The sequence below is a fragment of the Rhincodon typus genome, chromosome 22, assembly GCF_021869965.1.
Source record: "Rhincodon typus isolate 14 chromosome 22, sRhiTyp1.1, whole genome shotgun sequence".
In the NCBI taxonomy this organism is placed as follows: Eukaryota; Metazoa; Chordata; class Chondrichthyes; order Orectolobiformes; family Rhincodontidae; genus Rhincodon; species Rhincodon typus.
The window spans coordinates 29,540,448-29,558,451 of NC_063353.1; the positions used below are offsets into that span (position 1 = coordinate 29,540,448).

Genomic DNA, 18,004 nt, shown 5'->3' on the forward strand with positions numbered 1-18,004 from the left:
TTCATCCAGCTCTACACCTTGTTATCTCAGATTCTCCAACATCTGCAGTTCCTGCTATCTCTAGTGCTAGAAAAGGGCAGGTTGTAACACAGATAGTAGGTTGTAACACAAACAACTTTTGGTATATATGATTTACATCAGCAAGTTCAAAAGTTCTTACATATTTAATATGTAACAAAATCTAGGCAAAAATACTACACACAAAGGTGCATGTTTTAACAGCACTCATTATTTTTAAATGTACTTTTTTTTGCATTTAATATGTTCAGCATAACCCCTTCAAATTAAGGCTTCACATATTTTCCTGATAAGATGGTTGTTCTCTGTGTGATATTATATTTGAGGTTTATGACATACAATCCAATTACCTTTTTCAAATGAGTTTATTATGATTTATTCTGAATATTTACAACATCTGCAAGGATTGAAAAAAAAGAAATTTTCCTTTGACAAAGCCCGCGATGTTGATGCGTACTCAATGGAATTGCATTACAGCCAACACAAGTTCGCGTTTCAGAAATGGCATTCCCCTAATCGTCAATCACGTTAGAGCCGATTCGCATTGCTGAAACACGCGTTAAGCAGAACCTCCTGTATTCCCTAGATAGAAATTTAGCATATGATGTGAATTCACTATGAAGCTCACGCTTTCTGAAGAATTTGATTGCTTAAAAATCCAAATTAACTTTAAGAGCATTTTATTAATTTTTACGGAACAGCAGATAGTTTGCATGTTTGGTGAAGTATATCACTGTACGATTTAAATCTGCATTGATAGTCATCTCAAGCATTTTAAATTGAAAGCTGGTCAAAAACACAAATATCTAATATTGTTCCCTTCACCCAGTGTCAGGAATTTTTCAAAAGGGGAAATCATATTGACCCTATGGTAGTAGCATGTTAGTAAATTACACTAATGCAACCCACCATAGGTTGCCCTCACATCAGTATTTGAAAGTATGTTTAGTGAATTAAAATACAGCAGTCATGAATTAAAATACAGCAGTCTTCAAAAAAATTAGATTTCAATTGTTTTGTGTATCCATAAAGTGTATGAATCATTATTAGCTCTCAATAAAACAAAGTTACAAATGCCCTAAATCATAAGCAAGATAATAATATCTACTATCTACTAACAAATTTTCTTCATAAAATTATGCATAATTCAAATCAGATCTAAGAGATGGAATATTGTGCACAATAAAGCAGAGGATATATTGCTACAGTAAAGAAAAATTACTGCAGCAACTTTTTGTTTTAGATGACTTAGTTAACCATTGTGACTGAGACCCTCAGAAGTAGGAGGAGCCAGCAATTCATCCCTTTGAGTTTACTCTGCCATTGAATAAGTCCAGAGATGATCTTCTACCTTAATTCCATCTTCCTACACTGCCTCCATGTCACCAATTCTCTTAGTAACCAAACGTCCATCAACCTTTATCCTGAATATACTTAACAACTGATCACATGCAGCTTCCAGGGTAGAGTTCCAAACATTTAAAACCTGTTGATTGAGGATATTTCTGATTTACACCCTAAATGGCCAAATCCTCATTTTGAAACTGTGAGCCCAAGTTTTAGACTCTCCAGGCAGAGGAAACAACCTCTCAGCATTTATCTCAGCACTCAGAATTTTACACGTTTCACTGTGATCACCTCTCATTCTCATAAATCTTAAAGAATATAAACAAATATATCCCTCCTCAGGTAAGATTTGAATCCAAATTGCAATCCAGTGAGAGGAAGGTCATAATGAAAGTTCAAAGTAGAATGAACTTAAGTGAATTGCCTCAACCCAGATTTAAATGGAAAACTATTCATAATTCAATATTATTTAACATTACATTCTCAGTCTCATTCACATGTTGGTGTCACTGAAAATGAAACTGCAATATTGGTGCAGTGAGGTTCACAATGCAGAAAGACCTTAATTTATAAAGCGCTTTTCACTACCACTGAGCATCTCAAAACACTTTACAGCCAATGAAGTACTTTTGTTTTGAAGTACAGTCACTGCTATAATGCAGAAAACACAGCAGCAAATTTGCATACACCAAATTACCACACAAACAGCTGCTAAAGTTCACATAAGTTATTTTTCTGTGATGCTGATTTAGGGGCGAATATTGGTCAGGATGCAGAGTATAATTCACTTGCACTTCTCTGAAATATTGTAATGCCATAGGATTTTTTTTATTTCCACCTGAAAGGACATATGAGCCTCAGTTTAATGTGGTACCTTCAACAGTGCAACACTCCTTCTGTAATTGCACTGGAGTGTCATAAAATCATAGAGGTCTACAGCACACAAAAAGGCCCTTTTACTCATCGAGTCTGTGCCAAGCAAAAGCAAGCACCTAGCTATTCTAATCCCATTTTCCAGCATGTGGCCTACAGCCTCGTATGCCCTGGCATCACAAGTGCACATCTAGATAGTTCTTAAATATTATGATGATTTCTGCCTCTATCACCATTGCAGTTAAAGTTCTAGAACCCCATCATCGCCTGGGTGCAAAAAACACTTCCTCACATCCCTTTTAAATCTCCAGCCCCTTATGTTAAATCTATGCCCATGAGTGTATAAAGCACTATCAGCTTCATTGATCCCTTTACCAAGGGGAAAAGTTCCTTCCTGTATACCCTATCTATGCCACTCATAATGTAATTTATCTCAATCATGTCTTCTTAGTCACATCTACTTCAAGGAAAAAAAAAGTCAGTCTATCCGATGTCTCTTCATAACTAAAACTTCCAGCCCAGGCAACCTCCAAGTAAATTTCCTCTGCCCCCCTCCAGGGCAATCACATCTCTCCTATGATGTGATTGATCTTTAGTGCTCAAGCTCTGGAATGAAAATCGAACCCAGAACATTGTGACTCAGAGACAAGTGAGTTACAATTGAGTCACAGTTGACAGACATAATCATATTTCCAAGCAGATGGCTCATGTCCTATCCACATTGGACCATTATACCAGATAGTAAAATATTGCATTCCCCATCACTGACATTTCTCATCTTGAGAATGACCAAGTAACCTGAAAATATATATTTTACAAGGAAGATTTATTGAATTTAAAATAAATACAAATCAAAACACAATCAGTCAACTGACAGCTCCTGCTACCCGACATTAAAAATTAACTGTTAAGTTATTGACTGCCTCTGGCAAATTGAGAATTGATTTTTCTTTGTGTGTTTTGAATCATTCCTGAGTGGAGTCATCCACTGACAAATTGGCCTTTACAGCCACAACCGACGATGTTCAACACAGAAGCGACATACTCCATGGGCACAGTTCAACGTCGCCAGAGATGGACGGATGCCATCAGCATCTCTGAATTACATTTAGGGCAGATGTGTGGTAGGATCTTGCATGAATCACTTCATGCAAGATGGAGTCAGTTCCATCCATCTTTGACAAAAGAAGAGATTTTGGAGACAAGTTTCCCCCCCTCTCACAGGCTCTTCTTTACTGAACTCTAGAGGGAATGGGGCAGTTTTCTAAAGCTTCGACTCATTTCCAGATGATGTAAACATGTTTACCTCAAAACCATGGGGCATTGCTATTCAATTCATTTTATGGGCTAACACCTTGCATTTGTGCTTCATGTAATACAAAAGCTTCTACATTCTGTGAACCCATTCAGGATAACGAGAAGTGTGACAGGTTGGGACCTTTCTCTGTTGTAGTGGTTTTTCCATAACCCCTTACCAAATCCCAATTGACACCTGTAACTGTGCAGCAACAAAGCAGTTGCCCTACCTTGGCACCAGAAACATGGAAAGACAATCTGTCCCATAGTTTGCTCTCAATCAAACTCATAAAAAGAGATGTGGTTACTATTATATTACTATTTGCAAGAGCACGCTGTCTGCCAACTGGCTTCCATACTTCCACAGTATGAACAGTACTTCGGCCATTCAACACTTCACAAACTGCTATGGTTTTCATTGCTCATCGCTTTCAGAGTTATCAACCATGCAGAACAAATATTAAATTCATACTAAAATAATGAACAAAATAGTGTGATAGCTTCATAGAATCTCTACAGCATGGAAGCAGGCCATTGAATCCATTGAGTCCACACCAACCCTCTGAAGAGTATTCCACCCCCTACCCTGTCCCCGTAACCCCATATTTCCATTGGCTAATTCACATAGCTTGCACATCTTTGGACCATGGGAGGAAACTGGAGCACCAAGAGAAAACCCACACAGACACGGGGAGAATGTGCAAACTCCACACAGACAGTCGGGAGGGTGGAAACCAAGACACTGTGCCACAACAGCCCTGTGTACTCAGTCTTAACTTTTATCGAATCTATTTTTCTAATCAACCTTTGGCTCCAGGGGTCGGGACACAGTCACTGTGTTACAAGAGAGCCCTGAATATTCTAAATTTTTAAATCTATTTTTCTAATTAACCTGTTCAGAGATATTATTACGCACCTCTGGAACAGGTGGGACTTAAACCTGGGACTAACAGTCTAGGGGTAGAGACACTCCCACTATACCATTGTTCTCAGTCTTATCACTCGTTCCACATGCCAGTCCTACCTGTTCCCTCTTTATATTTGTTAATTAATTACCCAGTTAACCCCAGTCATCTGCTTAATTGCTAATTTAACATGAGCAATGCAATAAACATTCAGACATTAATATTTCAAACAAATTCAAGGTGTGTTCTCTTATTGAGTCTCATAGGATCCCATTAAATGTTCCAAATGAAATGCTTGTAGGACTTCATGAATTTTAAAGGCATGTTAATATTTTATTTTATTCACTACAAAAGATTCACTTTTCTTGAGTCTCAAACTGTGTGATAATTTGAAATATTCTTCACGATTAAGTTCATTTTACTGTGTCCACAACGTACACCATCTTATCACAATCACAATTAGTCCCCTATTTCGGGTAAATGGTGTTTGCCACTTAAAATTTCCAGAGAGATCAATTAAAACTGCATGGCTTAGACAACAAGTGCTGCCACTGTTTGTATCAGGAGTGTGGTAAAATACTGGCTGAATGATGGGTTTCTATTTGTGTACCTGGGGTTTAAGGGAGTATTGTTTAAGTCACATAAGGCAGAATCTTCTAATGGTCTGAGTGATATGGGCTGTGGTAAGCTTTGTGGTGAATTCAGATGAGAAGCTCGTCTCAACATCAGAGGTATCCCGTTCCAGCTTTTCTGCTTTTTACAAGTGGCCTGGTGAGTTTCCCTCTAGGCAGCAGCGAGTTTCCAATTAAGAAGGGTATTGTTTGTTAAACACTTTGTTGATGGCCCAACTCATCCATTAATATTCAGCTATTTTGGTAAACTCACCAAACAAGCCAGACGGGTCTAGGCCCGAAACGTCAGCCTCTCTGCTCCTATGATGCTGCTTGGCCTGCTGTGTTCATCCAGCCCTGCACCTCGTTGTCTCGGATTCTCCAGCATCTGCAGTTCCTACTATCTCAGACATCAAGAAACCTTGTCATGAAAGCCAGAGCAGGTGTTTGGTGAGCTCAGCCCACTACTTGCTCCAATCAATCACCATGTTGGATATCAATCACCAACATCATAGGGACACACTCCATGGTCACCAGTCACTTTCATCTTACTCCCATGGACATTGGCATCCAACATGCGTCAACCTCTAAGGACCTTCATAGCACATCTTTAAACCACTTACAGGATGTTTCTGAACATGTTTTCTGCACCGACAACTATCATTGTAATGCTGCTGCAAGGACATTGTACTCAGGGACATGCATCCAGCTTATGGACTAGAACAGACTGACCAGTCAGTGCCATGACCTCCACTGCTGGTCCTGGAGGCCTAGGACGTCCTGCCTCATCCAGCAGGTTCTCCAGGTCCTTGGCCACACAGTAGGGCACCAATTTCTTCACTCTGCCATATATGGACAAACAAAACCAAGCAGGGCAGTTCAAGGCTGACATTCCTTATCAGGTGTACAACAGGCTTTTAAAGATGATGTGGGTACAAGGAATGCTGTTGGATTCTGGTATATCTGCTTAGTAGTGAGTTGCTCTGGGAATGGTATGAAGAAAGATGGAGCCAGAATTGGACATGAGGAATGCCATAGGGATGGGTTATGTAGTTAATGAGGCAGGTTTGGTAAAATAGGGCAAGAAAACCTGCAGGGCCTTGTGGTGGAAAAACATGACACACCTGCAACTTAGTGGAAGAAAGAGTAAGGTTCATCTCATAGTAACAGATTAGTAATGCTTTATTTTTCTTGCCAGTTGTTAAAGAACCGTGTTTTTCCATTAAGCCGAGCATTTTTCCGTTAATAACGAAACCTGGTATGAATTGTTTTTGTCCTGAATAGCAGCTTGTCAAGCAAAGTGACCATCTTGTTGGTGATTACAGCTTTGTGATGGTTTCGGAAGTGCAGGGTTCAAGTAATGGCCTGCTCTTCTCAATTATGTTGTGACAAAAGCAACTGCCTGAAAGACCTGTTGAGTGAATGTTAATGTCTGAATTCCACAGACATTCATGACCCAAGTATCCAAAGGGTAGAATCCCTGGGCAACATTTAAGGGACTTTATGATATCCCCATGGTATTTACATACAATGTAAATGCTTCTGCCTATTTCAGCATCCCACTTATAGCAGGGACAATCCTGGAAGTGACAAGCTCAATAAAGAGACCCAATATTGTGGTGTTCTTCTGCTGTTTCTTTCTCTAGAGCTTCAGGAAATGCTGAACCTGAGTTATTTAGCAAAGGGAAATTAATCATCTCTGTATTGCACTGGTATCATGTACATGAAGGGGATACTGTTCTCCTGAAATTTCCTGTAAAGCAATACAAATAAAAAAAAAATCCAAGCGTAAAATCCATGGTCAGCTGAGATATGTGAATTGTGCTCTCTTCATGCTTTGCTTTCTTTGATTGTGTTATTAACTTTGCCTATTACTTTCTTCCCTTGTAACTTCAAATACGCTATAATAAGTGGTTTAATGGTTTTTAGATAAACTTGGATTCAGCAGCAGTTTGAATTACTCAGGAATGTTGAGGCAAGTCTGCAGAAAATTCCAATGTAATTGACAAGTGATCCATAGAACATGAGGTGAGAGGAAGTGCCATTAGTCCCTATGGGGACTCTACCACCAATCAATCCTGTTGGAAAAACCTGTCTCTTGTAACAAACCCTCAGAGGTCTAAACCACGCCTTTATGCTGGTGAAAGAAATCCAGGGACATGGTTTATCATTTTCCTTAAGTTCATTTGAGAAAGCTTTCTCCACCAGTAAGTTTTATAACAACTGGATGTTTAGCTAACAGCCAAAAGCTGTACAACAACTAAATATAAAAATCCCTAGATTCTACATTTGCCAAGAGAACATTAACATGGCGGACAAATGATTAATCTTTTATTAGATGGATTTAATAATCGTGTTCAGAGAATCTATAGCTCTGTTAAATAATTAACTTTGAAATTAACTATTATGTTCGGGAATAAAATGAAACATTTATGTCTGGGAAAAAAAATTACACCTAAGTCTGAATACATTTATTAAAATGCCAAAATTTGAGAGACAGCCTTGATATAAAAGTTTAATGTTTCAGGAATATATGTTCTAAATCCTTTCTTGTACTCAACAGACCTTCAGAAACTTGCCCTGGGTTATCAGTCTGAATGAATTGTAATTCTGATTTATTCAACTGCTGGCAAATAATTTAGAAAGTTATTAAGAATCAATGGGTTGATTTTTAATGAGCAATAGACTGAGGCACTCATATCCTCAGGTATACTTTGTTCTGCATATTTCATTTTCACTAGCAAAGAAAATTATACCTACCATTAATTATAATTCTGCTTTCAAATGCCATAAATCTAGGAAACATTCTTTGCCTCACACATGCTACAGATTAAAGCATAAAAGAGAAAAGATATTTTCTATACACTAAACAATGCTGACATTTTTCTAGACAACTGCTAAGTGTTTAAGTTCTTCAAGTTTTATTTATGAGCCGACAGGCATCAATGGCAATGGGCCTCTGCAGTAGTTGAGTTATAACCCCCCACTAGCACACTTCATAATATGCTACAAACTAAAAATGCAAACATTACCAGGAACCAGTAAATGTAATATATTTGGATTTCCAAAAGGCATTCAATACAGTACTGCACATGAGGCTAATTAATAAACTGACAGCCCATGGTATTGGAGTAATATATTAGCTTGGATGGAGGTTTGGCTAACTGGTATAAGTCAGGGTTGGGATAGATTCCTGGATCATTGGGACCGTTTCTGGGGAAGGTGAGGCCTCTGGAAGCGGAACAGTCCGCACCTGATCCAGAATGTGACTAACATCCTTGTGGGAGAGTTTGCCAGTGTTGTTGAGAGAAATTTAAACTAGTCCAGCTGGGGCAGAGGACATAGTGTGTTAGTTCAGTAGCAATACAGCATTACCCAGAAAAGGGGAGGGTGCAAAAGTGGTGGTGGTGTCACATGATTAGTTAAGGAGTCAGTTGCTGCTGTAAAAAGAGATGAAGTGTTGTCAAATGAAGCTTTGTGGGTAGTGCTTAAGAAGAAAAAGGAGGCAGTCACGCTGATAGAGTGTATTATAGGCCCCCAAACAGTCAGCGGGCAACACAGAAGCAGATACAGTCAATTCACTAAGGTGTTTAAAAATAATAATAGGGTAATTATATTTGGGGATTTCAACTATCCCAATATTGATTTTGATAATCACAGTAGAAAGGGTTTAGAGGGAGCAGATTTCTTTAACCATATACAGGAGAACTTCTTAAATGAACATGTAAATGATCCTACAAGGGATAGTGCAGTGTTAGAACTAATTCTAGGAAATGAAGGTGGACAGATGTTTGAGGTGATAGCGGGGGAGCATTTTAGTGATAGAGAACACAACATCCTACGTTTTTTTCTGGAAAAGGAGAAGGATGGTTTGAAAAAAATGGGTTTTGGATTGCAGAAAGGCAGATTTTATGAAAATAATGCAGGATCTGACCAAAATAGTTTGGGAAGTTACTTGAGGATAACTCAATAAAAGAACAATGGGAGGTGTTCAAAAAGATACTGGAGAAAGTTCAGCCCAACATGTTCCCTTTAGGCTGAAATGTAGAAGCCCGGATGTCTATAAATATTCAGGACTGGATAAAGAGGAAAAGAGAGATATATAACAGGTACAAAGGAAGCAAAGCAACGGGGGCACTAGTATTCAAAGTTGTAGTTGTGCCAGTGGGTTTGATTGGAATAGCATACTTGGACAAAGTTGGAAAGTTAGGAATTCCAGCTCCTGTGCCTACTTTTTGGTAGTACTGTCAACTTCACTCTTGTTACAATGTTTTCACATTATCTTGAAGTGCTTTTCTATCTGTATGCATATGATCACCTCTGGTGTGTGTCAAAGCAACATCCCATATTCCTTCTGTATATTATCCATCTGCTGCCCCCTGGCAACATCATCTGCAATTAGATTCCATTTACGTGCTGATAACATTTAACTTCTACCTTTCTGTCACCACCATTGACCAGAATTGTTTCTGTATTATCCACTTGTCTTTGCAGCTCTCACAAGTAACACCAAATTTCATACAATTTAATGTCAACCATATCAAAGCTGTCTTCAGTTATTGGCTGACTGTTTTGACTATCAATTTTCCTGCAGTTTGATAAGTAAGTTTGCAGAATATACAAAGATTGGCTGGGTAGTTGGAAGTGAGAAGGAAGGTCTTAAGTTAAGGAGGATATAAATGGATTGGTCAGATGGGCAGATCAGTGGCAGATGGAATTTAACCCTGATAAATGTGAGGTGATGCACGTCGAGAGGAGCAGCAAGACATGGGGGTACTCCAAGACTGGCAGGAAATTAGGAAGTTCAGAGAGATCTTGGGGAGCTCGTCCAGAGATTTGTGAAGGTGGCTGGGCGGGTTAACAGGGTAGTTAAGAAGGCATATATTACAAGAGCAGGGAGGTTATGTTGGAGCTGTACAGAACTTTGGTCAGGGCACAGCTGGAGCACTGTGTGTAGTTCTGGCCACCACACGAGATGAAGGATGTGATTGCACTACAGGGGGTGCAAAGGAGATTCACCAAGATGTTGCTTGAGGTGGAGTATTTCAGCTGAAGAGAGGCTGGATAAGTTCAGGTTGTTTACTTTGGAATGTTGAGGAGTATAAGACATATGTAAGATTATAAGGAGCATGGACAGGGTCCAATAAGAAGCAACTGTTCCCTTTAGTCAAAGAGTCAAGAACAAGGGGGCACATTTGTAAAGTGAAAGGCAGGTGGTTTAGTGGGGATTTGAGGATTTTTTTCCTACTCGGGTAGTGGAGGAGGTCTGGTGTGCATGCCTGGGACGATAGTTGAGGTGGATAACCTCACAACATTTAAAAAGTATTTGGATGAGCACTTGACGTATCATATTTCAGGGAATGGGCCTAATATGAGAAAGTAGGATTAATGTAGACAGTAGTGTTTTTACATCAGTACAGACTTGATGGGCTGAAGGGCCTCTTCTGCACTATATGATTCTATGATTCTAAAGGGGGGCATATTTAGGATGGTAACCTGTAACTGGTGGAGTGCCACAGGGATCAGTGCTGGGATCATAATTATTTGCAATGTATAATATTGACTTGGACAAGGGAAGTGAATGTACTATAGCCAAGTTTGCGGATGACACAAAAAATAGATGGGCAGGCAAGTGGTGAAGATGACACAGTCTGCACAGGAATATAGATAGGTTAAATGAGAGGGTGAAAAATTGGCAGATGGAATATAATGTGGGAAGATGTGAAGTTATGCAGTTTAGCAGTAAGAATAAAGTAGCTGAATATTAGTTAAATGACGAAAGACTGCAGAAAGTTGCAGCACAGAGGGATTTTGTTGGCCTTCATGCATGAATCATAAAAAGCTAGCATCCAAGTTCACCAAATAATAGGGAAGGCAGTGGAATGTTAGCCTTTATTCCAAAGGGAATAGAGTATATAAAAATTGGGGACTCTGTCTAAAACTATACTAGGCACTAGTTGGACCACATCTGGAATACCATTAGGTTTTGTCCCTTACATAAGTAAAGATATACTGGGATTGGAGGCAGTCCAGAGAATGTTCACTAGTTTGATCCTTGACATGGAGGATTTTCTTATGAGGAGATGTTGAGAAGGTTGAGCCTGTGCTGTTTGGAGTTTGGAATAATGAGAGGTGACCTTATTGAAACATATAGGATTTTTGTCCAGCTTGACAGAGTAGATGTTGAGAAGGTGGTTCCCTTTGTGGGAGAGGCTAAGACTAGACAGCACAATCTCAGAGTACACGGACATCTATTTAAAGCATTGTTGAGGAAGAATTTCTTCACACAGAGAGGCGTGAATCTGTGAAATTCTTTAATGCAGACATTGCTGTTGCAGATGTGTTATTACATATATTCAAGGCTGAGATACACAGATTCTTAATCCAGTAAGGGAATTAAGCGTTATAGTGAAATGGCAGGAAAGTGGCTTTGAGGATTATCAAATCAATCATCGTCTCATTGAAAGATTGGTAGAACAAACTCAATGGGACAAATGGCCTACTTCTGCTCCTATAATTAATAGCCTTATTATTGCATGTTTTTTGTTGGATTAATCCTGAACCACACTTTCATTTTTCCTTTAAAGTGTGCACATTTTTCAGTCAAATCTATCCCTCTGAATTAAGTGAGGGAATACTTACATTTGTTAACATCATGGTCAATTAATAACATTTTGTATTTACAAGGCTGATAAGGTTAAAGTGGATTTATTCAAGAATTCTACATTGATGGTGACAGAATACTGAAAAACTGCAATTTAAGCATCAACTATCTGTCAAATTAAAAGTAAACATCACAAAAATCATTGCCGTTTCCTTTGACCGCCTGATGTCAAAGGAAATTCTGGTCTCCCAGTTTTTGTGAAAATATCTCAGTTCTTACACCAGAGCCAGTGGCTGGGCCAACCACGTGCCAGAACCTGCAGATTATCTGGCTCATGTCTTTCACATAAGCAACTCAACCAATGACTCAGCTTAAAACTTCAAGAAGTGGCTTATTACTGCAGGATGAGTGAGCTCCTCTGTTGTATCAGCAAGCATTCCACATCCTCTTAACCCAAGAAAGTTTCTTTATTCTTTACCCTGCCACTTCTTTAACTCAACAATTTGACACCCTTTTCTTCCAAGTACAAACATCATGCCAGAGGCAAACAGTATCAGTCAGCTTGAGGAACAACTGCTGGTTTTCAATTAACAAATGTTAAAGTTTGAATTATTTTTGAATTTTCAGTGGCCTTGTACAAGATTGGAGAACTTTGCAATTGCATTTTCATCTTGTTGCAAAATTGGATACAGTACTTGAGGATTGGGAGGCAGGAAGTTAGAATTTGGTGTTTGTAAAATGCTAGGGGGAGAAAGCATTGTGTGGTCCCTTTAAAAGATCATGTGTTTTTTCTGTGCTTAGAGATTTAAAATGAATATCTGTATGCAGCAGCTTGAAAGTTCGCAAGTACACAAACTACACACAAATTGAGACAGCCCAATTGAAAGGCCGTACAATTAGCAGGCCAAGCAGCACTTTTTTTACCAAGGCAACAGGCTTTTGAATTTAGCCAATCAATTTGAACCAGGCACTTAGATATCAAAAACCAACCAAATTTAAGTCTGATCGTTTTGACAACATAGGACTAATCCTATTATAAGAAATATTGTTTATGACATCAAGGGTAGACAAAGACCCCAGAGTTAGCTGCCAGCCACCACAGCTAATGGCCCTCAGCTGTCATGAGAGAATCCCTGGCTCTCACAGCCTCCTCTATGTCTTACAGAAAAAATACCATCTAAGTAACAATGGTACCAAAGGCATAACTAGTTAATATTCCCGACAGAAGAATTGATGGAGAAAGCACAGAACATTCGGGAAGACACATAACCTGACTGTAATTTCAAAAGATTAAATTCCATTTTTTTTATATACAAGTGGGACTTGAATTTATTGGAACAGCATACAATTAGAATGTTGCTTTATTCGGGAATAGTTAGTAGTTAGAAGGGATTTTTTTGGTTTGTTAATAGTTTAGTTAATTTGTTCACTGGTCGAGTTAGATAAATAAATTGTTACTTATTGATTTTAAAGTGAGTGCCAGGGATTCATTTCATTTAACCACTAGAAGTTAGTGAAAAGCAGGTTACACCACTTTTCACAGTCCTTTTACAGATTATAGGGCGAGGTGCTCCTCTTTGGGTGTTTGGGTTATAGTTCTCAGGAATGGGTCAACCTCTGCTTTATAACAATTTGTATTGAATTAGTTTAGTAGTTTGCAACATTCCTTCTCCAAAATGCAGCGTAAAGTCATATGCTACACTATCTCAATGAAGAAACCAAATATAAAGTGACAATATTTTACTACAGCATTTGTGACACGTGTAGGTCATTATTTAGTAGGAACTTTCAGTCTTTAAAATCATCTAACAAACAACAGCAGCTCAAATCAAAGCCACTTGGGTCTGTGTGTAGTTACAGACTGGGGTTTCTGATGTCACTCTGTAGCATCCTAAGCTTGTTTCCATCCGCAGTCATGTTAAAAGATAACCAGACAGATTTCTGTCAAGGTGGAGAAAGACTGTGTCAAGAGACAGGTTTAAGGGAGTATTGATGGGGTGTGGGTGAGAGAGTGAGGGCCTTAGAGAAGCAGAGACGCAAAGAGGGGAAGACGCAGAAAGTCTTCTTTGGTGAGTTGAAGTAGCACATCTTCTGGATGGTACACACTGTTGCCATGGTGGTCAGTGGTGCAGGAAATGAACATTGAAGGTGTTAAATGGGGTGTCAATGAAGGGAATGGCTTCATCCTGGATGGTGTTGAGTTTCTTGAGTGTTGTTGGAGCTGTGCTCATCCAGTCAAGTGTCCAGTGGCCCATCACCCTCTTGACTTTTGCCTCGTTGACAGTCTGAGAGGAGTCAGGAGGTGAATTACTCATCGCAGAATTCCCCGTTATGACCTGCTTTTATAATCAGTGTAGTTATATGATTGGTCCAGATTAGTTTCTGGTCAATGATAACCTCCAGAATGTTGATAATGGGAGATTCAATGATCATAACGCCTCTGAATATCAAGTTATCAGCCTGAGCCAGGTTCTATCTGAATCTGGAGACACATTGCTTTGTGAGCAGGTGTGAATGGTGCTGAATATTGATAATTACACAATCTTCAACCGCACCTCTGATGTTATGGTGGAGTGAAGGTCATTGATGAAGCTGCTGAAAATGTTTGGGCCTAGGACATTAGCCTGAAAAATTCCTGCAGAGGTGTCCTGGAGCTGAGATGATTGACCATTTAACAACCATAATCATTTTCCTTTGTGCCAGGTGTGACTCCAACCAATGTAGAGCTTTCTCCTGAATACCGTTGACTCTAGTTTTGCTGGCTGTCCTTCACGTCACACTCAGTGAAATGATGCTTTGATATCAAGTGAAGTCACTATCAATTCCTCTTTCGAATTCAGCAGTTTTGCTCATTTTTGAACTAAAGCCGTAATGCAGTCTGGCAGAACCCAAACTGAGAGTCAGTGAGCAGGTTATTGCTGAGTACGTGCCACTTGACAGTACTTTGGCTTACAATTTCAATTACCGTGCCATAAAGTCTTAGATTGTGTTTGAATGCAGCCTTTGCTGCTGATGGCCCACCCCATCTCATGAATGCTCAGTCTTGAGTTGCTGTATCTGTTTGAAATCGATCTCATTCAACACAGTGGTAGGGGCACGCAACATATTGGAGGGTATCCTAATCCTTTATCGCTACAAGATTGTACAGTGGTCACTCATGCTGGTACTTTCTTGGACAGATGCATCCATTACAAGTAAATCGGTCAGATCAAGTATGTTTTCCATCTAGTTGCTTCCATTACCATCTGCTACTGACCCAGTCTATCAGCTATGTCCTTTAGGACTTGGCAAAGTAGGTCATAATAGGCTACCGAACTACTCTTCGTGATAGACACTGATATTCCCCACCCAGACAACATACTGTTTCCTTGTTACCCTCAATGCATCTAACATGGTGTTTGACAAAACGAAAAACAGATTCATTATCAGAAGGAGGAAGCTCTAGGTGGTAACCACAAGGAAGTTTCCTTGTCCATGTTTGACTTGATGCCATGAGACTTTGTGGGGGCTTGATTGAACATTAAGGACTCCCAGGGCAACTCTTTCCCCACTGTATTTCATTGTGCTGCCATCTCTGGTCTATCAGAGGCTGGTATCTGGGTCACTATCTGTAAGGTGTGATTCCATGCGTATGACTAATTCAGGGTGCTGCTTGATTAGTCTGTGCAATAGCTCTTGTTATTTTGGCACGAAACCCCATGTTAGTAAGGAGCATCATGTGCGGTCAACAGGGCTGGATTTGCTGTTGTCATTTCCATTGTCCTGATCAATGGTGGGTAGTCCACCTGGTTACATTTCTTTCATTAGATTTTGAAGCACTTAGATATAACTAAATGGTTTACTAAGGCTTGGTCTTTTTAGAGGGCTAGGTGAGGATGGCAGATTTTCCTTCCCTAAAGGAAGGGCATTTGTGAACCAGATGGATTTTTATGTCAATCATAATGATTTCATGGCCACCATTAGACTAGCATTTAGTTTTAGATTTATTTATTGAACTCCAATTTCACCATCTGCCATGACGGGATTCAAACATACGTCCCCAGATTATTAACACAAAAACAAAAATTGTTGGAGAAACTCAGTAGGTCTGGCAACATCTTTGGATAGGAAGCAGAGTTAATGTCTTGGGTCCAGTGATCCTTCTTCAGAACCATTCTGAAAATGGGTTACTGGACCCAAAAACATTAACTTTGCTTTCCCTCCATAGATGTTGCCGGACCTGCTGAGTTTCTCCAGCAATTTCTGCTTTTGTTTCAGATTTCCAGTACCTGCAGTTCTTTGTTTTGTTTTCCCCAGAATATTAGTCTGGACCTCTACATTGCTAGCGCAGTGCCAATATAACTACTCCTCTGCTTTCCTTTATTGGTGGAAGGGTAATTGGTTGTTGAGAAAGAAAGGTCATGGTGGATGGAAATAAAAGGAACGTTATAGAAAGAAAGTTAGTTTTTTTTTGTTTATATAACAATAAGGACAGAAATGGGTATTGAAAATTTTAAAATAGAATGAAGCCTAAATTGTTCACGAATACATTCTGATTGTAATAAGAGTAGAAAACATTTGTTTGGCAGCTTTTATTACTTTAAGTCATATACTTGCTAATGCCATTGTTTTATTCAGTCATGAATCTGTTTAATGCTTACAGAGCTAACAGTGGTAAGGTTGACAACAAGTTTGCGCTGTTTTGTGGAAACATGACGACAGGGCCACTAAATGGTTAATAATTATGAGATGTTATCTTGAGTGTCTAATCCAAGAATAATTTGCATATGTTTTCAGGAAATTCCACTTCCGATGTAGCACCTTTAGGATAAAATATTGGAAAGGAGCACAGAATGAGCTCCGCTAGCTTGGAAAAGGAGTTCTGATGATGTACATAAATTTCAAAAAAATATAAAATAACAATTTGGATCTGAGCCAAGTTTTTACTTTGCAGTGAGATAAAGGAAATAATAACCCTTTAACTGAGTTGGATTAAATAATGAATCATTGAAAGGCCATTTACTTATCACTATTATTACCAAATGTCTAGAATGCTGTAGTTGATGAACACGAACATTTCAAGAAATAATTGGCAGAGTAATCAAGACTTTCATATGAGCTTGTCTCCTCCTCAATGATGGATCTAAGTACTTAATCAGGCATTTTACTGCTCTATCTACATCCAGACAAAGCCAAACTGTATTTATTTATTTATGATTAATGATTAACTTCAAGGAAAAGGCTTCAGAATCATCATTTCAGCTCTGTTGCCAAATCATTTCCTCACTAATTCTCTGCTTTTTCTTCCTTTCTTGCTCAGATGTGGCTCCATACCTGAAATTTCTCGAGTATCTTAAGCCAAAAGCTTTACTTAATAGTTGGTCTGACATTGTTCATTAATACAGTCTCTAGGTTTTCTAATATTTAATATTTTAACACTGTAATGACATTTTTAGTGTGAAATTGGTCATTTGTAGATGACATTCACACTGGACAAGAATTGTGACATGTCATATATAATAAAAACATGAAAAATACTGCTCCTCTTTTGTGCAGTTAACTAATGTGTGCAAACACATCACTAGACTCAAGGGATATGAAATTTAACTAATTAGAAATACATATAGAGTTTCTGTTTACCTTATGTAGGAATATTTAGTCCTTGTACTACATTTAAGCAACAACCCCTATGCTCTCAAATTGGCAATGGGAGAATTCTAAAGTTTAACTGGTTAGAACCATGCAGCATATTAGCATCGGGCTTTGCTTTCCACTCATGACCAGCTGGTTCACTCTAACACTTAAGGTAGTGTTTTTAGGCATTATTTGAACATATTTGGAATGATCCCCATTTCCAATGCTAGCTCTATCCTTGAAGGTATTACCAATGAACATGTTAGTTATACAGTGGCACTCTGTCTTGTTCCATTATTGGATTGCCAAATATGTCATAGATTATGACTCATTTAAAATCTCCCAATGCAGAGTACTTCAGCAAGATGCCAGCTCAAGGAGAGCCTGCTTAAAGAGCAAACATTTTGTGAAAAGTTTTCTAAAATCAATTTATTCTGGAATAACAATACGTTTTACAAAATATGAACCCAAAATGTGAAGACTTTTGCCAGTTTTTGTAATCTTTTAAAATGTTTGTGATCAATTTGTAAAGATGGAGCTGAGCCTTCAGCTGATATATCTGATTCATTAGAAAATTAGTGTCTTTAATTAGAATTTTAACTGGAGTAATTTACAGTTGCTTGGATTAATCATAAACACCACTAAAGCAGAGTTGCTGCAATTTGAATTCATTTCAGATTTCATTCCAATTTACCAAGCAGCACTGCAGAGTGGCATGGTGCTACCATTTTCTGGAA

General features: G+C 38.8%; 1 protein-coding gene across 1 annotated transcript in view; it reads right to left on the minus strand.

Annotated features, from left to right (window-relative positions):
* The window catches only part of reln (reelin), a 294,405-nt gene that overhangs the window by 176,586 nt on the left and 99,815 nt on the right, over positions 1–18,004 (minus strand). The gene's annotated exons all lie outside the window — the stretch shown is intronic.